The sequence below is a fragment of the Heterodontus francisci genome, chromosome 22 (genome assembly GCF_036365525.1).
Source record: "Heterodontus francisci isolate sHetFra1 chromosome 22, sHetFra1.hap1, whole genome shotgun sequence".
Taxonomy (NCBI): domain Eukaryota; kingdom Metazoa; phylum Chordata; class Chondrichthyes; order Heterodontiformes; family Heterodontidae; genus Heterodontus; species Heterodontus francisci.
Window position 1 is genome coordinate 70,968,259 of NC_090392.1, and position 26,586 is coordinate 70,994,844.

Below are 26,586 nucleotides of genomic sequence, written 5' to 3' on the forward strand. Positions count from 1 at the left end.
AAATAAATAGGTGCCATCACAAATGTGTGAGTACCACGTTAATTTGTACAGATTTCAAGCTCCTATTAACCATTTGCTTGCCAGCAAAAAAATAAGCAGTATGGATTGAGACTATTTGCTTGACTGCCTCAGCCTCCTCCCCCTTCTCTGACATTCCTTTCCCAGCCTTTTCCTCACCCTAGTTCCAATCCCATGTCTCCTCCAGTCCTCATCAGAGTCCCACTATCTGTCACCAAGGAGCAACCTCTAGGAAATGATAAACATTCCTCCAAATCTTACATGGTCAACCCAGGAGTGCCCCAACATTCCTCCCTGTCCCTACCTTCCCCCTCAACAATGTTATCTATTACGATGCGGTCAGCACGCTGATGCCCCCAGTTTTACCTTTCCACTAGTTCCCTTGACTACAAAAACTGACTATGGTCTTTTAAGACTGCATTCAAGTCTGAAATCAGGTTGTGGATGAACCAAGACTTTGGCCCATCGATCAAAACCAATGCCACCTTTTTAGCCCAAACTCCACACTTTTGTCTCTGACTGCATCTCCCTCCCAGCTGCCTGCCCAGGCTGGATCGAGCAGTGTGCAGCTTTAGTGTTCTACCCCAATCTGAGCTTCAATCAGCTCCATAACATCACCTGCTTCCACCTTTGCCACACTGCTGCTGAAATTCTTTTCCATACTTCCATTATCTCCAGGCTTGAATTCTCCGATGCCGTCTTGCTGACCTCTCAATTTCCACCATACATAAACTGCTACATGTCCAAAGCTCTACTGTCCAACCCTAATTCATGCTTGCTCATCACTCCTTACAAGTTCCAATGACTCCCTTTGTCTTGACACATTGAGTTTACAATCATCATCCTCATTTACAAATCCCTCAATGGCTTCCACCACGATCTCTCTGTAACACTCTTCAGCCCAATATTCCAGCCCATGTTTTCGGTCTTTCGATGTTCCTACGTTACAACAGTGACTACACTTGAAAAGTACTCATTGGCTATATAGCACTTTGGGACATTGAAAGGAGCTATGTAAATGCAAGTCTTTCTTCCCTTTTATGTATCCCCTATGTTATAAATAAAGACTTGTCTTCTTTACTTCAGTCACTGTGTAACCAACTTCACTCACCGATGTATGTTCAGGTCATTTTGTTACAATAATTAGTCAGTCTGTCCAAAGACAATTGTTCCAGGGAGGGTCCATGGCAATCAATTCATATATTCTGTGTGATTCATTGAAAAATATGTTTCATTTACAGCTCTTACCAATACTAACAGCCAGTTACTTTAACTCTGCTTGGCTTCAGTTACTGTTTCAACAATATTTATCAGCCTGCCTTCTAGTGGGTTTATTTGGAACTTCTGAAGACTGAGTTAGTCAAACAGTTTTCATAATTGGTGAGAAAAGGAAAAAGAACTATTGTGGAAGAAAATTGCTTAGACTCTAGTTTAGCACAGGAGCAGAAAGTTACTATTTTCTACAATATGAGAAGCTAGTAAAGATTCACAATCACTGTACAAAAGTATGTTACATTGTGCTACTGTTTCCTTGTCTGTCGAGGGTTCACTTCCAAAGCATGTTACGAGTGTTATGTAGATATCAGGGCAACAGCAAAAGCTCTCAAGGATGTAGGGAGTTAGCATCCACCTATGAGAACCCAAAAACTTCTTGGGTAAAAAGAGGTAATAGAAACCCCCAAAACATAACCTGCCCCCCATGCCCACCTCACTCCTCCAGTACTACAACCCCTCCTCCTTGCCACCTCTCTCCCCACCTCCAAAAGCATCCTCAAGTTCTAACGCTTCAATACTGCTTTTGATTATTTCCCCTTACATTTGCATTACTGCTTTGCATCCCTTTCTGCTCTGTGAAGCTCCTGAGGGCATTCACTATGATAAGGTGCAGTATGAATATACCTTTACCATAGCTGTTCTGTGGCCTGTTGGAATATCACCACTGATAACTTGTCACAAATTGTGATTAGGTGTCACCGGTGAAAAGAGACGTTGCTATTGGAAACAATCTGCCCTGTACTGATGGGGATTAATATGTTGGATTGTAAGGCCAAACTAATGGCATCAGAGTTTTTCAATTAAAGCAGTTAGCCTGTCACAGTTCTAAAAGGAATGCTATTGACTCACGGGGGAGTTTTTGTACAGATTCAGTTCCTGAGCAGCTGCTGGAATGGAATGCAGCACATCGATGCTGCAGATTTAATAAAAACTAAGATAATTAAGTAGCAGTAGCAGTCATAATCAACTCAGTGACATTAAAGACCAGAACTCAAAATCTACAGGGATAAAAGACTATTTGGCCAATCAAGTCCCATCAATTTAGAGACAACTCCATCATGGACTTCCCTGCCACAATAGTTTAAGGGACACAAAGTTCCTCACCCACCTTTTTCAGTCTTCAACTTGTCCTACTCAATTAGATAATAGAAAGGTTTGCATTTATATAGCACCTTTCACAACCTCAAGATGTCCCAAAGCGCTTTACATCCAATGTAGTACTTCTGAAGTGCAGTCGCTGTTGTAATGTAGGAAAGAACACGGAGGTTCTAATACCAACGTCTTCTCATGTGTCAACTGAAAATCAAAACAAATTGGCTAAATCTGAGAAAGTGAAAGAGGATGTCCCAGGTTTTTTGTTACCCTCCTGGTCCCCACACAGCCCAATCGAGATTGAGGACTCAATATGTGGGCAGATAGGTCGCATAAACCTGCATCTTTGTGCAGTATGTTGATAAATTAACACTTGCTTTACTAAGTACGTAAAACAAGGAAATTACGGAGATTGGATGGCACAATGAGTTGGCACACTGTCGTGTCATTCTGACACCCATGTTTGAATCCAACTTAGATCTCTCCTCTCTCTAATAGATACAAGATTCGAAATGAAACAAATTTGGAGGCATCTCAATCCAGTCCCTGATGGTTTGGCTCAAATTATTTCTAAATGCCAAACTCAGGAAAATTGAAAGGATAATTATGTAACAGAGGAAAAATTCAAAACTGGTCCAGTGAGAATTCTCCAAATTTTGGGCTTGGGGCATATTATGCAAGTTGAACAGAAAGACTTTATTCTATAGGGTTATTTTCTGAGTGTGTACCCACGGCCCAGGTTTTCCAATGTGAGCTGGTTGTTGGTGAGTTTCCCTTTGCCAGTGCCTCCATGGAAAATGACCCCTCTATGTAGCCCACATGTTGGCTGAGTTGGCAATGCTCTATGTAAAAATAAGGAGCAGAAATAAAAACCAAATTCCCCAGCACTAATGTCATCATGCATTGCAGAAAACCTACATATTGGGCAGGTAAGTGTCTAAGTAGCTGCACACAACGCTCAAGAAGCTTGCAATCATCCAGGACAATGCAGCCTGCTTGATTGGCACAGCATTCACAATCTTACACGTTCACTCCCTCCACCACTGGCGCACTGTGGCAGCAGTGTGTACCATCTACAAAAGGCACTGCAGCAACTCGCCAAGGCTCCTTCCAAACCTGCGACCTCTACCACACCTAGAAGGACAATGGCAGCGGGTATATGGGAACACCACCACTTGCACGTTCACCTCCAAATCACATGCTATCTTGACTTGGAAATATATTGGGGTTCCTTCATTTTTGCCGGGTCAAAATCCTGGAACTCCCTTCCTAACAGCACTGTGGGTGTAAACATGGACTGCAGTGGTTCAAGAAGGCTGCTCACCACCACCTTCTCAAGGGCAATTAGGGATAGGCAAAAAATTCTGGCCTTATCAGCAATGACCACATCCCATGAAGGTAACAAAAAATATTGTTCTAACATCTTGAATGGAAGAGGTACATCGTCTTTAGAACAGTACATTTATATTCCAAGGCTAAGCTTTCCTATTGAAAAATCATGCATGACAAATTTTCTTAACTTTTGAAACGTCAGTGCACCTTTATGGCCAGGTAATTTAACTTGAGATCTAGGTAACCTTTTATTATCAAGTGCTAAGCAATAAGGAGCTACTTCAGCAGCCAGAAAAGTAAAATTAAGGGAATTAAACTCACAATTTATAGTGCATTCATTCTGAAGTACTAATTGTTAGATAACCTCCTTCACATGTACATCTATACAGCTGCTAGTGTTCCACATTGCCAAAGGATTCTGCAATTGGACCCATCTCGTAATTCTGTATTTATTCAGCTCTGGGACTTTCTCAATCAGGGATAATGTTTACTGTACCTTCACACCTCTTCCTTACCAGCTACCGTGTTTGTCAATATACATATGCAGCTGGGATGATCCTCCTTGGAAAGAAAAGGTTAAAGGGAGATTTAATAGAGGTGTTCAAATTTTTGAGTTGTTTTGATAGAGTAAATAAGGAAAAATCATTTCCACTGGCAGGAGAATCGGTAACCAGAGGACATAGATTTAAGATAATCGGTAAAAGAACGAGAGGGGGAGATGAGGAGAATTTCTTTAGGCAGCGAGTTGTTGTGATCTGGAAGGCACTGCCCAAAAGGTTGGAGGAAGCAGATTCAATAGCAACTTTAAAAGGGAAATTCCACATCTACTTGAAAAGGAGAAACACTGCAGGACTATGGGGAAAGAGCAGGGGAGTAGGACGAATTAGCTAGTTCTTTGATAGAGCTGGCACAAGCACGGTGGACTGAATGGCCTCCTTCTGTGCTCTATGATTCTCTGATAGGCTTGAGAATGAAGCTTGATGATATCTGTACAATTTACCTGCTTCCTCCTTTTAAACAAATTGCACTCCCAACTTGTTCTCATTCCCACCCATAGTCGCTCCAGTCGATGCATATAGGAAACCCACGCACTCTTTATCTATCACTCACCTTGCAGTTCTCAGGATTTACATTGAAATATGTCAACATGAAGTCATAATTTGTCCAGTAACTAGGGCAACCCATGTACTTGAAATACTTCATGGGCATTTATAACAGAATCAATTAATTGGAAAAGGGATGAGTACAAAAAGAGGGACTAAAAAACATTTAAGCACTAATGCATTAAATCAAACACACTAGGATTTGGATTTTTTTTTTTTAAATTTCCATTTTCAGTACCCAGGATGCATTTTCCCCGGAGATTTCTGTCCATTGGGTCTATTTTCCACTGTTTTGTTCCTTGCTTCCATTTGGCCCAGGGAATTCCGACCCTTAGGTCCATTTTGCACAGATTGTCTGGAGCCAAGGACTGATTGTTCCCAGAGAATACGTTGACTTGGACCTATGGTCAATGCTCAGGTTCCATTGACCATAAAGTCAATTATTTAACTAAATGGCTTAAATTACCCAGTGAATAACAACCCTGCTGGAGACACACATCTTATTCTCTGGGTTGTAAATGACTGGCAATCAAGTATAGGCACAGGGTAGACACAGTGGTGCAGCGGTTAGCACCACAGCTCCAGTGACCTGGGTTCAATTCTAGGCACTGACTGTGTGGAGTTTGCAAGTTCTCCCTGTGACTGTGTGTGTTTCTGCCGGGTGCTCTGGTTTCCTCCCACAGCCAAAAGACTTGCAGGTTGATAGTAGGTGGTAGGGAAAATGGGATTAATGTAGGATTAGTATAAATGGGTGGTTGATGGTTGGCACAGACTTGGTGGGCTGAAGGGCCTGTTTCAGTGTTGTCTATGTCTATAGGACCCACAAAGTCTGACAGAACTCTTGATCCAACAGTTTTAGCTGTATGTCAAAAGTATATAACAGTTATCCTTCTACTTTTGTTAACAGAAAATAGTTTTCAGTAATGATATTTAAATGATTTGATTAAAATTCACTGTAGGTTTTGTTGACAGATTTTTACAAGCAGAATTCCTTATTACCATTTTGCATTGTTCCTCCCACATTGCACAGTAACCAAAGAAACAATCCCTCCATCTTATCTGTGGGTCGCTGCAAGTACAGGAAAATGAAACAATTACCAAGAATACAGCAGGGAAATTATTGTGAAAAATTTGATCTGATCATTGAAATAATGTGGAAAGTTGCTATTGTCCTTTAGTTATTGAAGAGAATGCAACCTGATTATCAAGGGAGAAGCATTATTTTAATTTTCTTTCCAAATTCTGAGTAAGCTTTCAGGTTGAGACAAACAGCATGAATTCACTGCAACATTGCACTGACCTGTACTGAGTGCAGTCACAAGTGCAGAATAGTATACTTCAGTTAGGCAAAATTTTCATTTTTGACCTTGGACAGGTTTGACGCAAGGAAAGCTAATTTCACATTAGTGCTTTCTTTTATTGGCTCAATAACTCTGTGCAGTCTCTGCACTGAATGTGCGTCATAGATCAACAGTGTAATAAATGTGTAGCTCCCACTGGACCAGACCCCTAGCTCCTACTTCATTTCTGTTCATCTACCATCTTTTAATTGACACTGATTCACCACAGCGACCAGTAATAACAAAGTGTGATAAACCCTGCAGGAAACCCACTGTATCGCATTAACTGATAGACTTCCCATTACTGCAGCCAAAATTCAATCCTGATCCAATACATGACTATCATTAGGTTTATGAAACTGATGGCAGTTTCTCACCAAGGTTGAAAAGTCCAATTTTTAAGATAAAAAATATAATCACTCCGGTCTGTTCCCAAGTCTCATCCACTGCTTTTAGCAGACAAAGACCTTGCTTCTTATACTTTGCTGGCTGGTAAGCCTACTTTGAAAAGGTGCTTTTTTTCAGCTCCAATTTTCTATACTCGTCCTCTGCAGGTACTGACTCATACTAGAGTTCAGTTCAGCGCACACTGACTGCTCTCACATACCTCACCAATTAGCTCTTCAGCATATGCATCAGCCTTGGCTCAGTGGGTACTATACTACTCTTGCTCCTGACTTAAAAGGTTGTGGGTTCAGGTCTGTGTAGTACTGAGAGAGCAGTTCACCATCAGAGATACTACCTTTCAGACGAGATATTAACGACAGATTGGCTGCCCCCTCAGGTGGATGTAGAACATTCCATCATACAATTTGAAGAAGCCTGGTGTTCTAACCAATATTTAGCACCAAATCAGATTACCTGGTTGTTTCATAACTACAGAACATCCCAAAGCTAACTAAGTACCTTTTTGAAACTTAGTCATTGTTGTAATGTAGGAAACGTGGCAGCCAATTTTGCACGCAGCAAGTTCCACAAATAACAATGTGATAACGATTAGATAATTCTGAGATCTTTAACATGTTGGCTGAGGGATAAATATTGGCCAGGACACTGGTGAGACTCCCCTGCTCTTCTTCAAATGTGTCATGGGATCTTTTCCATCCAGCTGAGAGGGCAGAAGACGGGGCCTCAGTTTAACATCGCATCTGAAAGACAGCATATCCCACAGTGCAGCACTCCCTTAGTACTGCACTCCCTTAGTAATACAGTGGCGTATCAGCCTAAGTTTTTGCACTCTAAACAAATGGTTTGCCGCATAGTCTTACACAAAGACAAAGGCCCTCCAATTACTGGCATTTGCTACTTGATCATCTTTTGTTGGAACACGGTAGACGTTACTCTAAAGACTAAACTATTACTGCTGCTTTAAGACTATTCTGTGATTATTACATACTGCCTGGCCATTACACATGCATTGTTTAAGTATATTACCAACAGATTTTGCAAAAATATTTCCAGTATTTTCGTTTTGAAGCAGTAATGTCCACACTGGTGTACTTTATTAAACAAATACAAATTACTTGTGTGATAACTTATAATGACTTATATCTAGTTTCTAACCAAGTGATGGTCCTGTGCTGCAAGTCAATTCTTACAACAAGGATGAGAGAAAAATCTGTTGAAGCCGCTCAGTAATGGACATATGTATATAATCCTTACTTAAAATAGTTCATTCACTTCCATTGTGAAAATGATAATGTATTTCACTGCAGTTAGCATGGCCGAACAGGCCAGACATATATTTCAGTTTCTCTGCTTGCCTTTGCAAAATCTAAATGGACAGGTCTTTTGAGAATAAATATTTTGCAACAGATGGGTTATCGACAACAGGCAAATGGCATTTAACAAAAAGCATTCAAAGAACAAATAATAGAATGTGTGGGCAAGAGATGCGAAAGGTTACAAACAGAATGGGCCTCTGTCACAGAACAAATGTCATGAGTAAATATAGTTTCAGTATGGGTTCTGTGCAGACTGAGTCTCGATAGTTCATGTAAGATAACCAGGTGGCTTGGGATGCATAGCATTGTGCTTAAATGTGTGATTATATGCTCCAGTGAAGGGATACAGTGCAAGGAAATGGAAGAGGCATTTACAGAAATCCTCAGCCAAAACCTTGGAATAATACCAAGGTAACTACTTAAGAAAGCACAGTATATGAAAGGAGCATTTGAACTCATAAGTCTGCTCTTGCCACAGGGCATGTCATGGACTCTATGCCACCCATTTAATCCCCTGAAGCATTTTCTGTAGAAATACTGATTCCATAGCAGGGATCATTGTGTCCTTTGGAAAAATGTTCCATTCCCAGTCCTTATCTACTACACTAAATTTAGTATGGTGAGGTGCCACACATTCAGTCTTAGAAGGAGATTCATGGTCAAGAGTTGAATTCACTTGCTGCACATAGCATGCTCCCCAACACTGAGCTATGTTACAGCAGGAAGTTAGGGGTTCAAGAAAATCTGGTCATTTGTTTTAATGGTGTCAAAATATAGAACATCAGAAACTTGTTAAAGAAAATACTGTACCTCCTGGCAAAACTCAGAACCTTGAAACATATCTTGCAGTAAAATTGTAGCAAAGATGCCAATGTGATGCAATGGGCAGTGTTAGTAAGATCTGTACATATGACTTACTGCATTACCATGAGAGAAATCCATGAGACAACAGCAAGAGTAAGTCAAAAAGAAATACTTGCATTTATAAAGCACCCGCTGCCACCACAGGACATCCCAAAGCACTTTACAGCTAATGGAATACTTCTGAAGTGTAGTCACTGTTGTAATGTAGGAAACACAGCAGCCAATTTGCACACAGTAAGTTCCCACAAGCAGCAATGTGATAATAACCAGGTAATCTGTTTTTGTAATGCTGATTGAGGGATAAATATTGGGCAGCGTACCTGAAAGGGCAGACAGGCCCTCAGTTTAACATCACACCCAAAAGGCAGCACCAGAGCATCAACCTAGAATGTTTTTGGTGCTCAATTCCTGGAGTGGGACTTGAACCCGTAACCTGCTGACTCGGAGGTGAGAGTGCTACCAACTGAGCAACAGCTGACATAACCATCACCTTCTAGTGCAAGTCCCCTGTCGTTTAAATTTAACAACACTCAATTAACATTATTACTCATTGATTTTTCACTTAAAGTGGATGCGTCACCCAGCAACATTTTGAAATGCAGGAAAGAAGGACGCGTCATGTCAGGTATACAAAATGCCTGAGCGACTCCACAGGTAGTTTACAGGAAAATTAGCTGCTGAAATTTTACAATGACATATGAATTTGACACTTCAAAAGATAGGGTTTAATGATCTAATTGTATTAGAATGAGACGTCGATGGTCTCAACACTTATACATGGTTAGGGCCCTACTAAATTCACGGCCATGAAAAATGCGTCACAGACAGTGAAATCTCGAGTTCTCCGTGAAATCAGCCATTTTGCGAACTTTGCGCATTTTAATGACTGACACAAGGCTCAACCCGCTGATTGGTAGATGAGGGAGAGCTTTCAGTGCAGTTTTGAGAGAAGCATTCTCAAGTGTTAGCAGACAAATGAGAAAACCAGAATGAGCAAATCAAAAATGGCCACAACCATTACTGCAAGACATCGAGTGAAAAAATTTGGAAGCCAAATTCTGCACGCCCCTGGAGGAATCCTGTTTTGTACAAGCTGCAATGTTTCATTGGATCACACATGGCAGACAACAGCTCAGTGCCACATACCATTGGGAAAACGTGATCACCCAAAGCCGTGGGTATTCAACGTAATGTGCAAAATAGTGATTGCTTGTCAAGTGCAAATAAACTATGACAAGACTACCTACCAAAGGTTTTTGCTACATGTTGTGAAAAGATGAAGTCTCAGATTAACGCATGTGAATGCTCACATTCAACCACTGGCTTCAGTGAGTAAAGAATGTGACTTGTTTATAGTCACTCACTGACCGAATTTGGGCGTGAAGAATAGCCAGTGAACTGAGGAGGGAAATCTTGGAACTGTAACAGCCTGAATCACTTCATTAAAGAAAAGCAGGAAGAAAAGTGGAAAAATTATATTAAAGATCAATCATGGTGAGCTTGTAGACTGTGATTCCATATATAATAATGGAATTGTCTGGACTGTTCTACACAGGGATTATTGAACTGTATCATTAATTACATGGGATATAACAACTGGCTTGTGACTCAGGACAGGTTGATTTTAACCATTTACCCTATTGCTCAAAGGTTGAGAGAGTTGGGCATCCAGTTATCCCAACTAAATAGCTATCAACTTGGATTATGCTTGGAATTAATCCCACTGATCACATCACTAAGCAATCATTATTAGGGACTGTTCAGCAGCAAGAGATTGGGTACATTCTAAGGAAGCCATCGGAAGAGTCCGTAAGCATATAAGCACTTTATCCAATATCAACTAAAGGTAAGTAACACCAAAGACAAGCTAAGGTCTGGGATATTAAGTGCATCTCAGGAATGATATTAAGTTCAGCATCCAAGTTGCTCAAGACTGGCCAAATAGAGACCATTTACAGCTGCCTCTAATTCCCCAGCTGACTGATGACAAGTGTTAGTCCCAGTATTTTAGAAACCAGAATGTAATGAGGAAGTTATCCAATTATAGGGGTCTGCTATTTAAACAGCAATCTGTTATTAAACAGAGTTTTCCCTGTCCTTTGATTAAATGTCATCTTTAGGGTTATTCTATGTGACGATGATTTTGTGGAGGAGTTTATTCTCCCTCCCTTTGAGCTTTACATAAATAGGGAAACATTCCACTTACTGTAGAGAGTAATAATTCCTTCATAGAAAGACAGATTTAGATGGACCATCCAAGGTGTCTTTGAACATGATACCTCTATTTGCTCACTTCACAGGCAGGTCCTTGTAAACAAACATAAAAAGGTTTGCCAAACACGTGGAAACAATGTGCCTTTAATTTCTGTGATATTTGCCACAACCTCTTGGGGAAAACACAATAATTTGTGGTAAATGTGAGATCTTGAGGCTGCAAAGAGGATTCTGAAGCAAGGGGAATGTTGTTTCCTTAATCCCAGACTGGGAGAAGTAAGAAGATACTTAAGTGGTCTCGCTTCCAATCATTTCATGAAAAACATGCTATATTGAATGATTTGCTGCAATACATATGTTTTGAGAAATTTGTAATGTTTTAGTGCCTGTTTACCTATTTCTATAAAGTCTTCAGTTCACCTGTTTCCAAAGTAGGCTTTATTTACATTAAATAAAATACTAATCAAAGAAAATCAATACAAATGGCAGTACATGAAACCTGGTTTTCAGTCTATCCACCACCTTAAACATTCATTCCCTCCACCACCGTCACACAGTTGCAGCAGTGTGTACCATCTACAAGATGCATAGAAGCAACTCACCAAGGTTCCTTGGACAGCACCTTCCAAACCCCTGGCCTCTACCACCTCGAAGAAAAAGGGCAGCACACACATGGGAACACCATCACCTGTAAGTTTCCCTCCATGCTGACTTGGAACTATATTGCCACTCCTTCACTGTTGCCGGGTCAAAAACACAGAACTTCCTCCCTAACAGCACTGAGGGTGTACCTACACCACACAGACTGCAGTGGTTCAAGATGGCTGCTCACCACCACCTTCTCAAGGGCAATTAGGGAATGGGCAATAAATGTTGGCCTTGCCAGTGACACCCACATCCCATGAACAAATTTTTTAAAAGCACACACACGTATATATATATATATATATATATATCAGTTCATGCATATATATTATATTGCTTAAGGTTTGAAATGTTCACTTATTATCCATATCCATTGCAGGGTCCTTCCATGGTGTGATTCCCTGAATAATAAAGGTGCTTTTGCAGTAATCCAGAATTGCACACAAGAAATGCACCTGTTAAATAACCTTCTACCACCACCAATCAGGGTCTGGAAAGTTTTAGTTGGTCCGAGACATTCTGGTGCAAGACTTTTGAAGCAGTTGCAAATTCTGAGTACCCAGAGGTAAGAAGCCAACTTTGGAACGTAACCATAAATTAGTAAATTTGCACAAAGACTCTGATGCTCAAGTTTGCACAGTACAGAAGGTTTCGCAGCTGAAGATTGGATGTAACGGTGCTCCGCTTTGCTGTCCGAGCATTCAGCACTGCAGACACATTTCAGAGTGAGATTAAACAGTAAGATTTATGATTAAAAAAGGCGATGCAGACTGCAAATCTTTTAAAACATATGAACCTAGAAATGATTATTGCTGATGATATTGGACAAATACTGCATGCACTTGTAATGATATTCTTTTGTCCACCATTTAACGGAGGTGTTAACTCATTTATTGTTAACACCTCTATTAAGCTAGTGGATAAAGAAATGTCATATGAATGTGTTAAGCCTTTGTTAATATCAGCCAACAGTTATTTCTGGGCTATGGCACTCTGTTTAGTTTTGACAGTAAGATGTATCATAGTGTTCTATTATTTGTTCTGTGTTTAAATCAATGAGTTAGGTTTCTATCCAAATGAATGCAAATGGTTTAATTTAAACAGAAATGGGAAAAAATAGGAATTAACTATAAGAAATAGGTCATTTAACACATCAAGTTTGTTCCTAAATCACCGACATGAGGCATGATGGGATAAATGGCCTTCTTCTATGCTCTATGACTCTATGATTGTGAATTGGACAAGTTGAGTGAATGGGCAAATGCATGGCAGATGCAGTATAATGTGGATAAATGTGAGGTTTTCCACTTTGGTAGCAAAAACAGGAAGGCAGATTATTATCTGAACGGCTATAAACTGAGAGAGGGGAATATGCAACGAGACCTGGGTGTTCTCGTATACCAGTCGCTGAAGGTAAGCATGCAGGTGCAACAGGAGGTAAAAAAGGCAAATGGTATGTTGGCCTTTATAGCGAGAGGATTCGAGTACAGGAGCAGGGATGTCTTGCTGCAATTATACAGGGCTTTGGTGAGGCCACACCTGGAATAATGTGTGCAGTTTTGGTCTCCTTATCTGAGGAAGCATGTTCTTGCTATAGAGGGAGTACAGCAAAGGTTTACCAGACTGATTCCTGAGATGGTGGGACTGACATATGAGGAGAGATTGAGTCGGTTAGGATTATATTCGCTGGAGTTCAGAAGGGTGAGGGGGGATCTCATAGAAACTTATAAAATTCTAACAGGACTTGACAGGTTAGATGCAGGAAGAATGTTCCCGATGATGGGGGAGTCCAGAACCAGGGGTCATAGTCTAAGGATACGGGGTAAACCTTTCAGGACTGAGATGAGGATACATTACGTCACCCAGAGAGTGGTGAGCCTGTGGAATTCGCTACCACAGAAAGCAGTTGAGGCCAAAACATTGTATGTTTTCAAGAAGGAGTTAGATGTAGCTCTTGGGGCAAAAGGGATCAAAGGATATGGGGGGAAAGCGGGAATAGGTTACTGAGTTGGATGATCAGCCATGATCATAATGAATGGTGGAGCAGGCTCGAAGGGCCTACTCCTGCTCCTATTTTCTATACTCTATGATTGGAAAGAAAAAAGCACGGAACAAGAAAAAGGTTAATAACATAAAGTTTGTTCGTTCGTTGGTATCATCTTCTTCCCAAAAGGTTGCCTGCCATGGATCTCCACCTCTTGTCTGTCCTGTGCTGCCCTTATACATTCCACATTGGTCAACTGCATCCAGTCCATTATATCCATCACCCTCTTTCTCCTCTGCTTCCCTCTTCTACATTTTCCTTCCAATAATTGTTCCTCTCTACCTTCTGTTCTAATGATGTGACAGAAATATTGTATCTTTCTCTGTTTGACATTATGCACTAATTTCATCTTTTTTTCCAGCCATTTCCAGCACTTCCTCATTAGTCTTTCATTCTGTGTAGGATATGCGGAACATAAAGTAAGTGTACATTAAAGTAAAACAAGTAAGAGAGCTCCTGGGCCATACGCCCCAATCTCTTGCCGAGGGACTAAATGACGTGGACATCTCAATGATCTCTTATTGATGCTGTTCTCTGGGCAGTTAGTAGTCACATTGCTATCTCAAGTATAAGCTCACTTTTAGTGGGACCCATAACTGCAGCAGAAGGTATGCATCCCGTCCCTATAGTAACAGCCTCTCATTTAAGTTTGTTGTTTTCATCTCTTCAGACTCTTTCCTTGTAGAGATTAGTAAGAAGTAGCGGAAGGATTTGCAGGCTGCTTAACAGTCTCTCAGGCTGCAGTGTGAATGTGAATCTGAAAGAAAATAGCATAAGAGAGGTAGAAAAGACCAAAGCTCATAGCAACTACCTCTTCCCAGAATCTCATACCGGGGATTCCAATGAGGAAATCTTTTAATGGTTGTAATCACGCTGCAGAAATAAATCAAAAAACAACTGGCACTAAGACTCATGAGAATTGATGTGAGGTGAGAATTTGTTTTGAGAAAAATGGATCAGAAATGGCCTCACAACAGCAAAGAGTAGTGTCTTTGTGACCTTTTAAATGTCCTTGCCTGCATTTCTCATTGTTTGCAAACCCTGGACGCTCAGCTGCAATGGCCGTTGATGTCTCCCATTGTTGGCCTCGGTAAAAGACCTTCAAGGCTTCAGAACATTAATAATTCACAGGATGCAAGCACTAGATGTTGAGAAGATGTTTCCACTAGTGGGGGAATCTCGAACTAGGAGACATAGTTGCAGAATAAGGGGACACTCATTTAAAACGGAGATGCAAAGGAATTTCTTCTCTCAGAGGGTAGTGAATGCCTGGAATTCTCTACCCCAGAGAGTTGTGGAGGCCAGATCGCTGAAAGTATTTAAAGAGGAGGTGGTTAGATTTTTGAAATATCGGGGAGTTGAGGGCGATGAGGAGCTGGCACGAAAGAGGAGTTGAGGTCTGGGGCAAATCAGCCATGATCTTATTGAATGGCGGGGCAGGCTTGAGGGGCCGAATGGCCTACACCTGCTCCTATTTCTTATGTTCTTATATACTAAGCTACCATCCCCACCCATGACATTGGTGCAAGTCTGCACTGAGCAATGATGAGACAGGAACCCGTTATCTATCGCGCGGAAGGATTTTTGAACCAGTGTAATTAGTTTGTGGAAAATATAAATGCAAGTCGCTTTGAGCACAACTCACTTACGTTTTAAATTCTGCGATCTTTTGGACTGATTTGGCCGATTTCACCCGGATTGAACTGACATAACTACTGGAAACAAGGGGAAGCACGACCTCACCCCCACCCACAGGTCTCTGACATTTTCTAACTCAGCCTAATGCTCCAAAACTGGATGCATACGAGATATTTCATAGGGAGCAAAACTGGAATCCTGAAATCCAAATCCTTGACCTGTCCCTCCAGAGGATAACGCTGAGAGCTGCAGTACTAATGGTCAATAAAATTAAAAGCAATTTTTTTTAGGAAAGGAGGTTCTGTGGCAGTTAAAGGGTTTAAACAATAATAGCTGTGCAGCCTAGAAGGTTTGGAAAATGTGTACAGCACATATGGAATAATAGATAGCACAGACTGCATACCAGGCCGTAATCTAATACAAAGAGGTTCAGCTGAAGTCAGAAACCACCAGAGTGAAGATTTATAACTGTCAACTGAACCTAGAGATAAGATTAAAGGCTTAAAATGCCACAGCTATTAGTTGCTTAAAGTAGTTGACATTTTCGTTCCTTATTAAGTTTGTTTGTTCACCACATTTTTTTGATTGCCCATTCCGAGTCTCCCCAAGAAAGTGGTGGTTGTGTCTTGTTGCCCTGTTCCTTGGATGAAGTAAGGAAAATGTGAACAGGTCTTGTGTTGGCTGCAAGGAATTATTATTGGTGATCAGTCTTGTTGCAGTCTTTTTGCTTTATAAATGGAGAGCTAAGTTAAGAGTCAAGACGCACAATGCGGAGACCATCACAGCTGTTAAGGACTGGGAAAGGAGATGAGGTTTCGTCAAGCAGTGAAATGAAGAAACTGACATCGACAGTTTTTCCATGCTGCTATGGTTTCTCAGGCACCACTTTTCCTCCAAGTCCTTGTTTCTCCCTGTGGTGAATGGATAGCTGGACATGCAGCACATTGCTCATCGAAGGATAATGAAGGTGCTTATGACGTGGCTGCTGCAGATTTGCACATGAATAATCTGTTGCAGAGAGATCCCATATAAATATTTCTTCCCTCATTTCTTCCCCCCACCCCCCACCATCTCCCCCATCACCCCCCCACCAAAGTTCTTTCAATGACAGTAGAGCCAATACACGGGTGCTATGATAATATTGTGTTAGATCTCCTGGGGTTAGTATTTGGGGTACGTTTTCCCCATACATGGAAATTAACTAGCCCCAGCTGCGTTGGGAGAGAAATGAAAGATCAGGAGGTATTGTTTTCACAAATCCTTGGCAGCCAGCAGTAGGGTGGCATTGGCAGAAGGCTCAGTGTAGATGCCCACCTGCCTTCTAAGCCACAGAATGACACATAGCAAAACCCAAGAAAGGGAAACAAGGGGTAAGAAAGCATCAACCTCAATCAACCTTGTATCACACAATACTCTTGGCAAAATAAAAGGCAGGCAATCAGGCAACTTACATCTGGAGTGATATGATATAGATGGGTGCAGTAGAATAGAGATGGAAACATGATGGGATAAACTGAGAGTGACCCAGGTTTTGACACATGGAGCTTTGATTATTTTTATGAGTGACAGACATTAAAGTAGGTCACATTATAGTAGCAATATGAATGGTTATCAGTCCTGATGACTCCACCCATGAGTCCAGTCTCTTAGCATGCTGTGCAAGATGCATACGTCAACTGGATAGCCAATGGAGACCCTCAAGAGGCCAGCTTCACCTGGAGTCATCACACCAAGAGGAATGCTAACCTGACAATAGTTGACGTACTATCTGTAGCCTGCTGTTCATGATACAAGATGCTGGAGGTTGTGACAGACCAGTATGATATGTCACTTAACACTCCTAAAGGGTGCTGCTTGCCACTTCTGAAAGAAGTGTACAGAAGCAATGATTTTATCTCTTCCTCATACGGTACAGCAAGAAGGCACGGCTGAGATCAGAAACCGCAGGATTAGAAGCAATATCTTCACATTGTCTTGTGCAGCAACCTAGCAACCAACACTGTACCAGAGGCAAAAACACATCTTTACCATCTTCATAAAGACCCTATAGGACAAGCCGCCCATTTCATAAGGTTTTTACTTTGACTTATAGAATCTAATTGCTCCAACAGGCCAATTTTAAAATCAGATAGGATCATAAATTTTTAAGTGTCTTCAATTAAGAACTACAGTTAAAAACATATTAAAACCTTGTGAGTTAATTTGGAGAGACTGACGCACATCTAGTAGTGCATTATAATTGCAAGTCTGGGAATTTGCAAAACACTTTATATGCAATCAGAACACAAATTCTATTCAAATTACCAACTGCACAATTTTACAGTACTGATATTTTGCTTTGATAGGTCCTAATGGTAAAAGACTTAATTACCACCAGCTCTGGAAATGGGAATGAGTCCATTTGCTCTCCTCATGCTGTTCATTTTCAATGGCAATTACAACTTTCCCTGAGGTTAGGGTAGAATGCTGAAACTCGAATTGCGTCAACTCAGTATGTGAATGCCTATATGGGTCGATGGATGCCAGAGAGTGTTCTCACAGAAGAAACAATAGCAGATAATAATTTCTTGAGCTATTCTGATAGGTCACCGTATATTGAATAGCACAGGAGGGTTATCCTGCTAATGGGATCAGTTAGAGCAGTGCTGTCCAAACTACAGTCTGTAGGCCATAGTAGGCCTGCAGGTTCTGGTAATCTAGCAACCAAAGCCTAATCACCTCAGTTATACTTATTTGATGGTTTGTCCTTCCTCCAATTTAGTGGCCTGGAGGTTTGGAAAGGGCTGTTCTTAGCACCATTGTCTCTTCCCTAATAAAATCTGTTAGCATCAACAAAGTTGAAATATATGTAAATTAACGAGAGTGTGGATTTCAACGTTTAAATGCGCTCACAAGACTCCATAGTACATATCTAAGTAACTGACAAAGTCAAAGGGGTAGAAATTCATCTCGGTTGGTGGGGCAAAATGGACCGTATTGGATCAGTTGCCCATTATACACTGTGCCTGATATTCAGTTCCATTGCATTCAATGGAATTAAATGCCAGACACTGTGGAATGGGCAGCTGATCCAAGACCGCCTGTTTTGTGCCACTGTCCATGAATTTCTACTGCCAAAAGCTTAGATACCCAAGTCTAGATGTTTTTTCTAACTTTTCTGCCAGGATATTTTACTGAGCAAGTTTCTCCTTGTTTCCTGTAATTTTTCTCTTCATTTGTCCGTGAGGATGGAAACACAGGCTGTTTCTTCTGCCCTTGCAACTGGCCTCTACCAGGTGCCAGGAACTGGCCTGGCAAGAATTTGCCCTCATTCAAATTAACACTACACACTTCAGTCAATGCAGTTCACAGAAGCTGGTCCCCAATCCATGGCACTGAGTATCAGAGTGGAAATACTGCAGCAATAACACCCAAGTACCTGGAAACTGTTGTAATTAGGAAGCTTAAAACCACAGCTCCCACAAGAAGTTCACAATGAAACCTCCCTTACGTACAAAGAAAGAAAGAACTTGCCTTTCCCTAGCACCTTTCACAACCTCTCAAAGTGTTTTAAAACCAATTAAGTGCTTTGGAAGTGTAATTGGTAAGGCTATCTATTTCTGATGAACAAAAATGAAGGTCATGGATCAGGCTGCCATTAAGCCACAAGCTGGATTTAGATGAAGACGGTATTTTTGCACATTTGATCTAATCCTTCCAGAATATTAACCCCACCGTTTCATAATTACTACATGTAATTTCTAAAAGATGAATGGGATCTTGACCAAAAGACACCATCTCTGACAATGCAGAATTCCCTCAGTAACACATTGGAAAGTCAGCCTAGATTATGAGCTCAAATCTGCAGTAAGTTTCCAGAGTTGTGATTGAAAAGTCACCTGGTCCAGATGAGATGCATCCTAGGTTACTGAAGACGTAAGGATGGACATTGCAGAGGCTTTGGCTACAATCTTCAAATCTTGCTTAGATATGGAGATACTGCCAGACAGCTGTCGGACTGCAAATGCTACATCCCTGTTCAAAAAAAGGGCAACGGATAAACCTGACAATCACATGTCGGTCAGCCTAATATTGGTGGTGAAGAAACATTTAGAGACAATAATCATAAACAAACTGGCAATTGTATGGGCTAATAAATGGAATTCTGCATCGATTTGTTAAAGCAAAGTTTGACCAACTTGATTGAGTTCTTTGATGAAGTAAAGCAGAGGGTTGATGGTACAGTTGCTGTTGTCCATATGGATTTTCAAAAGGCATTTGACAAAGTACCACAACATAGGCTTTTAAAAAAATTGAAGGACAAGGGATAAAAGGGCCAGAAAGCAGAGAGTAATGGTGACAGACTGGAGGGAATTATACAGTGGTGTTCTCCAGGGGTCAGTATTACGATCACTGCTCTTTTTGATATATATTAATGTTCTGGACTTGGGTATACAGGCATAATTTTGAAGTCTGCAGACGACATGAAACTTAGAAATGTAGTAAGCAGTGAGAAGGATAGTAACAGACTTAAGAAGGACATAGACAGTCTGGTGAAATGGGCACACAGGCAGATGACATTTAATGCACAGAAGTGTGAAGTGATACGTTTGGTAGGAAGAATGAGGAGAGGCAATATTAACTAAATAGTGCAATTTTAAAAGGGATATAGGAATAGTGAGACCTGGGGATGTATGTAAACAAATTTGACAGTGGCAGGAATAGTTCACTTCAGGACTGATGTCAAAGCCTTGGAGAAGGTGCAGTAGAGATATACCAGAATGGTATCAAGGATGAGGAACTGGAGAAGCTGGGGTTGTTCTCCTTATACCAGAGAAGGTTAAGAGATTTAATAGAGCTGTTCAATATCAGGAACTGTTTTGATAGAGTAAATAAGGTGTTACGACCGAGATGGGAGGAGTGCACTGACTTTTCTAGTTTCTGCTTACATAGATAAGAATGGCACCAGGTGAGAGCAGTTACACTCAGCTTGACGACTGTGGAGAGACTTTGGAAGAGGATGGTGTGGTCAACCATGTCAAAGGCTGCAGACAGGTCAAGAAGGATAAGGAGGGAAGGTCTACCTTTGTTACAGTCACATAGGATGCCATTTGAGACTTTGATAAGAGCTGTTTCGGTACTGTGGCATGGACAGAAACCTGATTATAGGGATTCAAACATGGAATTCTGGTAAAGATGGGAATGGATTTGGTAGGCAACAATAGGTTCAAGGACTTTGGAGAGGAAAAGGGAGGTTGGAGTTGGATTGGTAGTTTGCAAGGGCAGTGGGGTCTACGGTTGTTTTCTGAGGAGGGGTGATGACAGCAGATTTAAAGGAGAGAGGGACAACACTTTAAGAGAGAACCGTTAACTATCGGCTAACATGGGGACCAGGAGGGGAAGTTGGGTGATCAGCAGTTTAGTGGAAAAAGGATCAAGGGAACAGGAGGTGGGTCTCATGGACAAGATGAGCTTAGAGAGAGCAAGAGGGAAGAAACTAGAGAAAGCTGCAAGTTCAGGCCTGGGGCAGGGGGCGGGGGAGGGGGGAGCATTGGAAGAAGTTTGACTCGGTGGGCTAGTGGAAGAGAGGGATGCGGCAGAGGCAGCTGATCGGATGGTCTCGATCCTAGTGACAAGGAAGTCCATGAGCTCTTCGCACTGATTGTTGGAAGTGAGGGTGGAGGGGACAGGGAGAGGGGTTTAAGAAGACAGTTTGCAGTAAAGAAGCAAGAGGGTTATCTTTCCATTCCAGGAGCAGTTTTAGCAGATGAAAGCAGGGCCTGATAGTGTTCTAAGTGGTCCTGCTAGATCTGGCAGTTCATGGCTAAACCACTTGTCCACCATAAGTTAATAGCACAATGCTAGTTGTACAGTGGGTTCACCGTTATGATTCTTTCACTGCTGGAACTTGGGCTTGAATCTAACCCATGATGGACGAAAGCCTCGACTGGTTAAAACGGTATAAATGAGGGTAGGCAGGGTTAATCTAGATTTTTCTTTGCAGGCACAGGCCTGAAACACAACATTGCAATGGATTGGCAGGTTCAAGATAATGGCAAACGCACAGTGCTCTCCCTGCCAGCCACAGTTAGTAAAATAAACATACTGACCTTTCTTGTCCAGCGGCAGCACAGAACCATTTCTTTGTGGATCTTAGTTGCATCTGCCAGATTGTTACGACCAAGGCGGGAGGAGTGCACTGTTAATTCAGTCCCGCTTCTCCACAGGTCACAGCATATCAATAAATTTTTCCACTTACCGAAACAGCCAACCAGATTTCTTTAATCAAAAACAAAATTAAAAGTTTATTATAAAACCAAGTCTTAACCAATAATGAAAGTAAATCTATATACAAATTGAGATATTAAAGCTCTTTATTTTTCTCTAGCCCTCATGCACACACACATACATCCAAAAACCGGTTAACAGGGAAGAAAAGGGATTTTGGTTTATAGCTGTTTCATAGGAATAAAAAGGAATTTTAAAAAAACTTAGACTGCCATGATTTTGAAATAAGTTCTTCAGTTTGGTGAGGTGTCCCAAAGTTGAATAGATGGATATCACTCAAAGTCTTTCCAGGTGAGGTTGATGAACAGTCTGTGATGGGTAGGCATTCAAAGAACTTCAACGGTAGAAGGCTTCATATAGGTCTTCCATCAGGATTGTGGCAACAGGTGTCAGTTCTCACATTCGATGCAAAAGTCCTTTTTTAAAGATGCAAGATTTCTGCAAATTCAGGGTTTCTTCAAAAATGCAGGAGGCAACAGTACCACTTCACACAAGCTTTTGCTTTTCCAGAGAAAGGAATCTTTACAGAGAGGTAATACTTTTATGGTTCTTCTTCTGATCTCCAGGCAGGTCAAAATTAAATTCCAATTGCCGGCTTTAGTCCAAACCCACTGGCTTTTAAAGTTCAGAAATGAAACCAAAACCTTCCAGAAACAAGTCACATGCCAAGTCATAAATTCTGCCTTGTCACAACTCAGGGTAGCTCTGAGGTCAAACCCCCTGCTGGTTTCCTTGAAATTACCTGCTTTCCCGTCCTTATTTACCATATCAACTTTTGTTGAACTTCCTTTCAAAACATCAAGAATTCAGCTATCTCCAGATGTCTCAATGTCCACTGAAATCCTTTTCAGTTTTAAAAAGTATCGCATCCCAAGTTTTAATATTAAAAAAAATGAAATCCTTGTAACAAGATGTGCTGGCTTAAGGTGGAAGTGCAAGTAACACAGCATCCCTGGGAGGGCAGTATAGTGCTGGCCATATGAAAACAGGGCTGAAATGTTAAGAGCTCCGTCAGAGAAGGTGCAGTTAGGAGGATCTTCAGGATTGAGATCGGATTAGAGGAAGACTTCATCTGCAGCTGATGGTGCTTGCACTGGGTGTGTGAAATGGGAAATCATACCATTCACTAATATTGATGTCCCTTGCCTCGATTACCACAAAAGCATCGCTAAAAGCATTAAAGACTGCCTGTGCTTTACGGATATGAGTCAAGTTGATCAAATTGTTAAGATGAGATATCAACTCTTTTAATTAGTCAGTTTCCATCAGTTCTCTGCTACAAGATAATTCAATGTCATTATTACTCTTTTTTTCATCCCCCCCCCCCAACCATCTCTCCATATTCTCTCCATTTATTGTCCCTTCTGCTGAAGGTGCTGACTCATGGGGCTTAGTTTTATGGGCCCCCTCAGGACGGGAACGGAGGCATGGCCTTCCCGATGTATTTCAACACAATCTGGGGCAGAAAAGGCCGAGGACTGCCTTCCCACCCCAGGCCAATTGAGGTCCTTAAATGACCATTAAGGTCCTTGTTGCCCCCTCCACTTCAATTTAATAGAAGGCGAAGGGGCCCGCCGCTGCAGGGGAACGCCACTAGGTAAAGCCTGGCAGCCTCCTAGTAGGTTCAGGGTGGTTCCCTCCTTTGGGGGCAATTCTCGGCCCCTGTATGGCACCCTGGGCAGTGATTGCCACCCCTGGGAAGAACCCCCCCCCCCCTCAACCCTCACTGACGCACGCCCCCGCCAGGGCCTGCCTAATTGGCCCCGGCGACCCCAACCCCACTTACCTCTCCCGTGGTCTTCGCCATTCTGCGGTGCTGCAGGGCCTCCTGCAGTACTGACAGTGGTCACTCCTCCTAGGGGCGCTGACGGTACTGCAGAGCTACCGGCCTTCCAATTGGCCAGCAGCTCTGGAGGCGGGAGCTCATCCCTTAAAGGAACAGTGTCCCGACAGCGGGCAGTTAATTGGCTGCCCGCCGTGGAATTACAATGGGGGTCTGACAGAGGGCCAAGGCGGGGTCTCCCCCCCATCTTCCAGCTTGACACCGGGTCCCCCATCTTCACAACAAAATTCAACCCCCCCTTGATGTGATACAATTCCATGCCTTCATAACCTCAGCAAGTAGCCATTTAGTTAGCTGGTCTCACCCAGGTGTGCCTTGGGGCACTACAATTAGCTCAGCAATTCCTGACCTTGGGAAGGGAGAGGAGGGGTTAAAAACGTCACGGCTCCTATTCCTTCTTGCTGAAAAGTGAACATGTATGGATGCTGAATGAAGCTGGTTGTGATGCCCCCACTCTCTCCCCATGCTCAGATAAGCATGCCAAGCATGCTCGAAGAAATGGTTTGTGTGAGAAAGCTGAGGACATATGCAAAAAATTAGCTGGTCCAACCAGACGTCCCCACATTAATGATGCCTGGAGCGTCATAACTCAACACTTCCAACCCAACCCCACACAGGTATGTAATCTCCTGGGAGAGGCAAAAACCACAGAGAAACTCAGCGCCAATATGGGGAGTGGGGTGGGTTGGGGGAAGAATCTGGAAATTTCCTCTCCGATCCCCTCCCCCTGACCCCCCCCCAGGTGATCAAAACTAGTTCAGGACATTTACCATATGTCCTCTACTGTAAATCCACTTACCTTTTATATAGCACCAATGCCATTGAACAAAGTGTCCTCTTTGATTTCAGTCCTCAAAACCCACCTCCTTGAGGAAGCCATTGGTAAATTTCGAACATTTGATCTGATGTGCATTTTCTGATGACTCTGTGTAGCATGTCGGGATACTTTACTACATTAAAGGTGCTATATAAATGCAAGTTGTTGTGGGTAAATCACAGCATGAATTGGAACCCTCGGAAGGGAAGAGAAGAAAAAAAAACCTTGCAGGTGGAACAATTTAAGTTCGATATTATTTGAAGTAATGAAATTGTGACCTAAAACATTATGTCGCTTGTACAATTTAAGAGAATCGGCATGCTCACAATTTCATAGATTGTTGTGAATTAAATAAAATTAAATAGTTAGAATCTGGTTTCAGTGGGAGACCATCTAATTGCTGCAGGGCTACTGGCCCACTCTTTACAATGGACTGACAAATTGAATTAAATGCTGTTCAGGCAAGTGTTTTTCTTTCTCTCTGTCTAGGATTTAATTTTTTAAATCTTTATTGCTACTACATGATACACACCACATGTGTGCACAGCAACCTTGAAAATAATAAACTAATAATCCTTACCCAGTACCCAACCTTTCAGCAGACATTGCATTAAACAGGGACGTGTTGTTCTGGGAGAGAGGAGGAGGTTATTACTTGCCATAGGGTTCAGCGTTGGAAAGATTTTTTTTACAGGAGTCTAGCTCATGCAGAATTGTTTTAAGACTACAGCCTGACCCTGCACAAGCATTGCAGTAGCTTCTTTTAAAAAAATAATCCATGAAAATAATTAATTTACATTTTGTAAAATAATTTCTTCCTTTGCACTGTCCCCTGACTCAGATAGGGGCTGATGGCCCACTCTGAGGCATTTACCTGTTTCACTGCAAAGCGAATGTTAGGGATATGGATGAGAATAGTGACTTTCTATTACAAATATCATATCGACATCAAGTATTCTCTTGGGGTCAGTGTTATCAGTCTCTCCTAAAAATGGATCCCATGTTCCTTACAATCGGAGTTTACCTTAACCTCCCAAATATTTAGTCATTATGATAGTGTGTCCTAAGGACACTGTAATCTCATATGTGCTTCCATGTGCACTTCTCCAAACTTCCAAAAGGTGGACTGATTGCCACTTTCATGATGAAGGCTTGAAGTGTCAAATTGTGTTTACATATAGTAAATCTCACCGTATGTTGCGTTAATTTGACATCGTTCCTCACAACAAAAAAATAACGTAATGCACCTTTCAACTGGTTAAATATCAGTTTCGTGGTCAGTGATTCCACTGATCCTGACGTGAAATTTGTTCCCTGTCTCCTGGAGTTGCCAGCTGTGGTTGGAGGTTTCATCAAATAACCTCGTGCCTCCAACTGCCCGCCTCTACATTCCTGCCATTGGCCACTCAATATATCCGTTCTCATGGTGCACCACCTTCTCACACCAATCAGAAAGTAAATAGATTCTTCATTACCTGATTGGATGATTCTTCACTGTCAGTCAATAGCTTATCTTCCTGTGTCTGAAATTTTTATAATTAATAAACAAAAGTGTTCAAAGAGAATTTTTTTTTTAATTGTATGCTTTTTCTCATGAGTTTGTTCACAGCAGTGTCCTGGAGCTTAGTCTTTCATCCCTGGAGTATCCAGGGCAACCCTGGAGGGTTGCCAACCGTACCGTCTCCCTCAAAAGATCTTTTGTAAAAACTGCTCCAGGCCATGTTTTCACTTGTCCCTTTGTTTCCTAGTTGGACAGGAAGTTATCAGCTTGACCTCTGACCCTCAAACAACAGTCCCTATCCAGGAATTAACCTAGCCACCACACTCTTCCTCAAATTGTTTCATTTGCATCTAACAGTTTTAAGTGACAGTGTCAAGAATGGATTTGTCAAGGAGACCATAACAGAATGGGAAGTTAGGAGAATTTGCCAAAATCTAGTTTCAACTTGGAATGACCTAACCTACAAAACACATCTTGTACTTCTGCCAAGAAGTCAATTAAAAGATAAAGAATCACAAATCCAACTTCTCCTATTTATCATAAAGGGTGGAATATAAAGTCCTTTGGAGATGTAATGTTAATAAATATGTAACTAATAAATGCAATTTTTCTGTTGACATTGACCTATTGAGTGGGCAATTAAGCTTTAACCCATTTATTCACTCAATGCATTGATTCACATGCTCTTGTTATGCAGTAGAGTTAGATTTACTAATGATGATGAAGAGCTATTGTTCGTAGATGCATTTGTGGCACGAGGCCTTCTGATCAAAAAAATTGTAGGTTCAATCAATGGACCATACTGAGTTAGCTGGTCTCAGTCATGGCAGTGGTAGGAACAGTATAGATGGACTACGGAAGAAGGAAAA

At 41.6% G+C, this 26,586-nt stretch overlaps 1 long non-coding RNA gene across 1 annotated transcript in view; it reads right to left on the reverse strand.

The window, feature by feature from the left end:
- The window catches only part of LOC137381637 (uncharacterized), a 39,172-nt gene extending 13,623 nt beyond the window's left edge, over window positions 1-25,549 (reverse strand). The window contains exons 1-2 of the long non-coding RNA XR_010977204.1: window positions 25,408-25,549; window positions 21,379-21,547 (exon numbers count right to left, since the gene is read on the reverse strand). This is a non-coding gene — a long non-coding RNA (uncharacterized lncRNA). The remainder of the gene's footprint in view (window positions 1-21,378; window positions 21,548-25,407) is intronic.
- Between the last annotated feature and the right edge of the window lie 1,037 nt (window positions 25,550-26,586).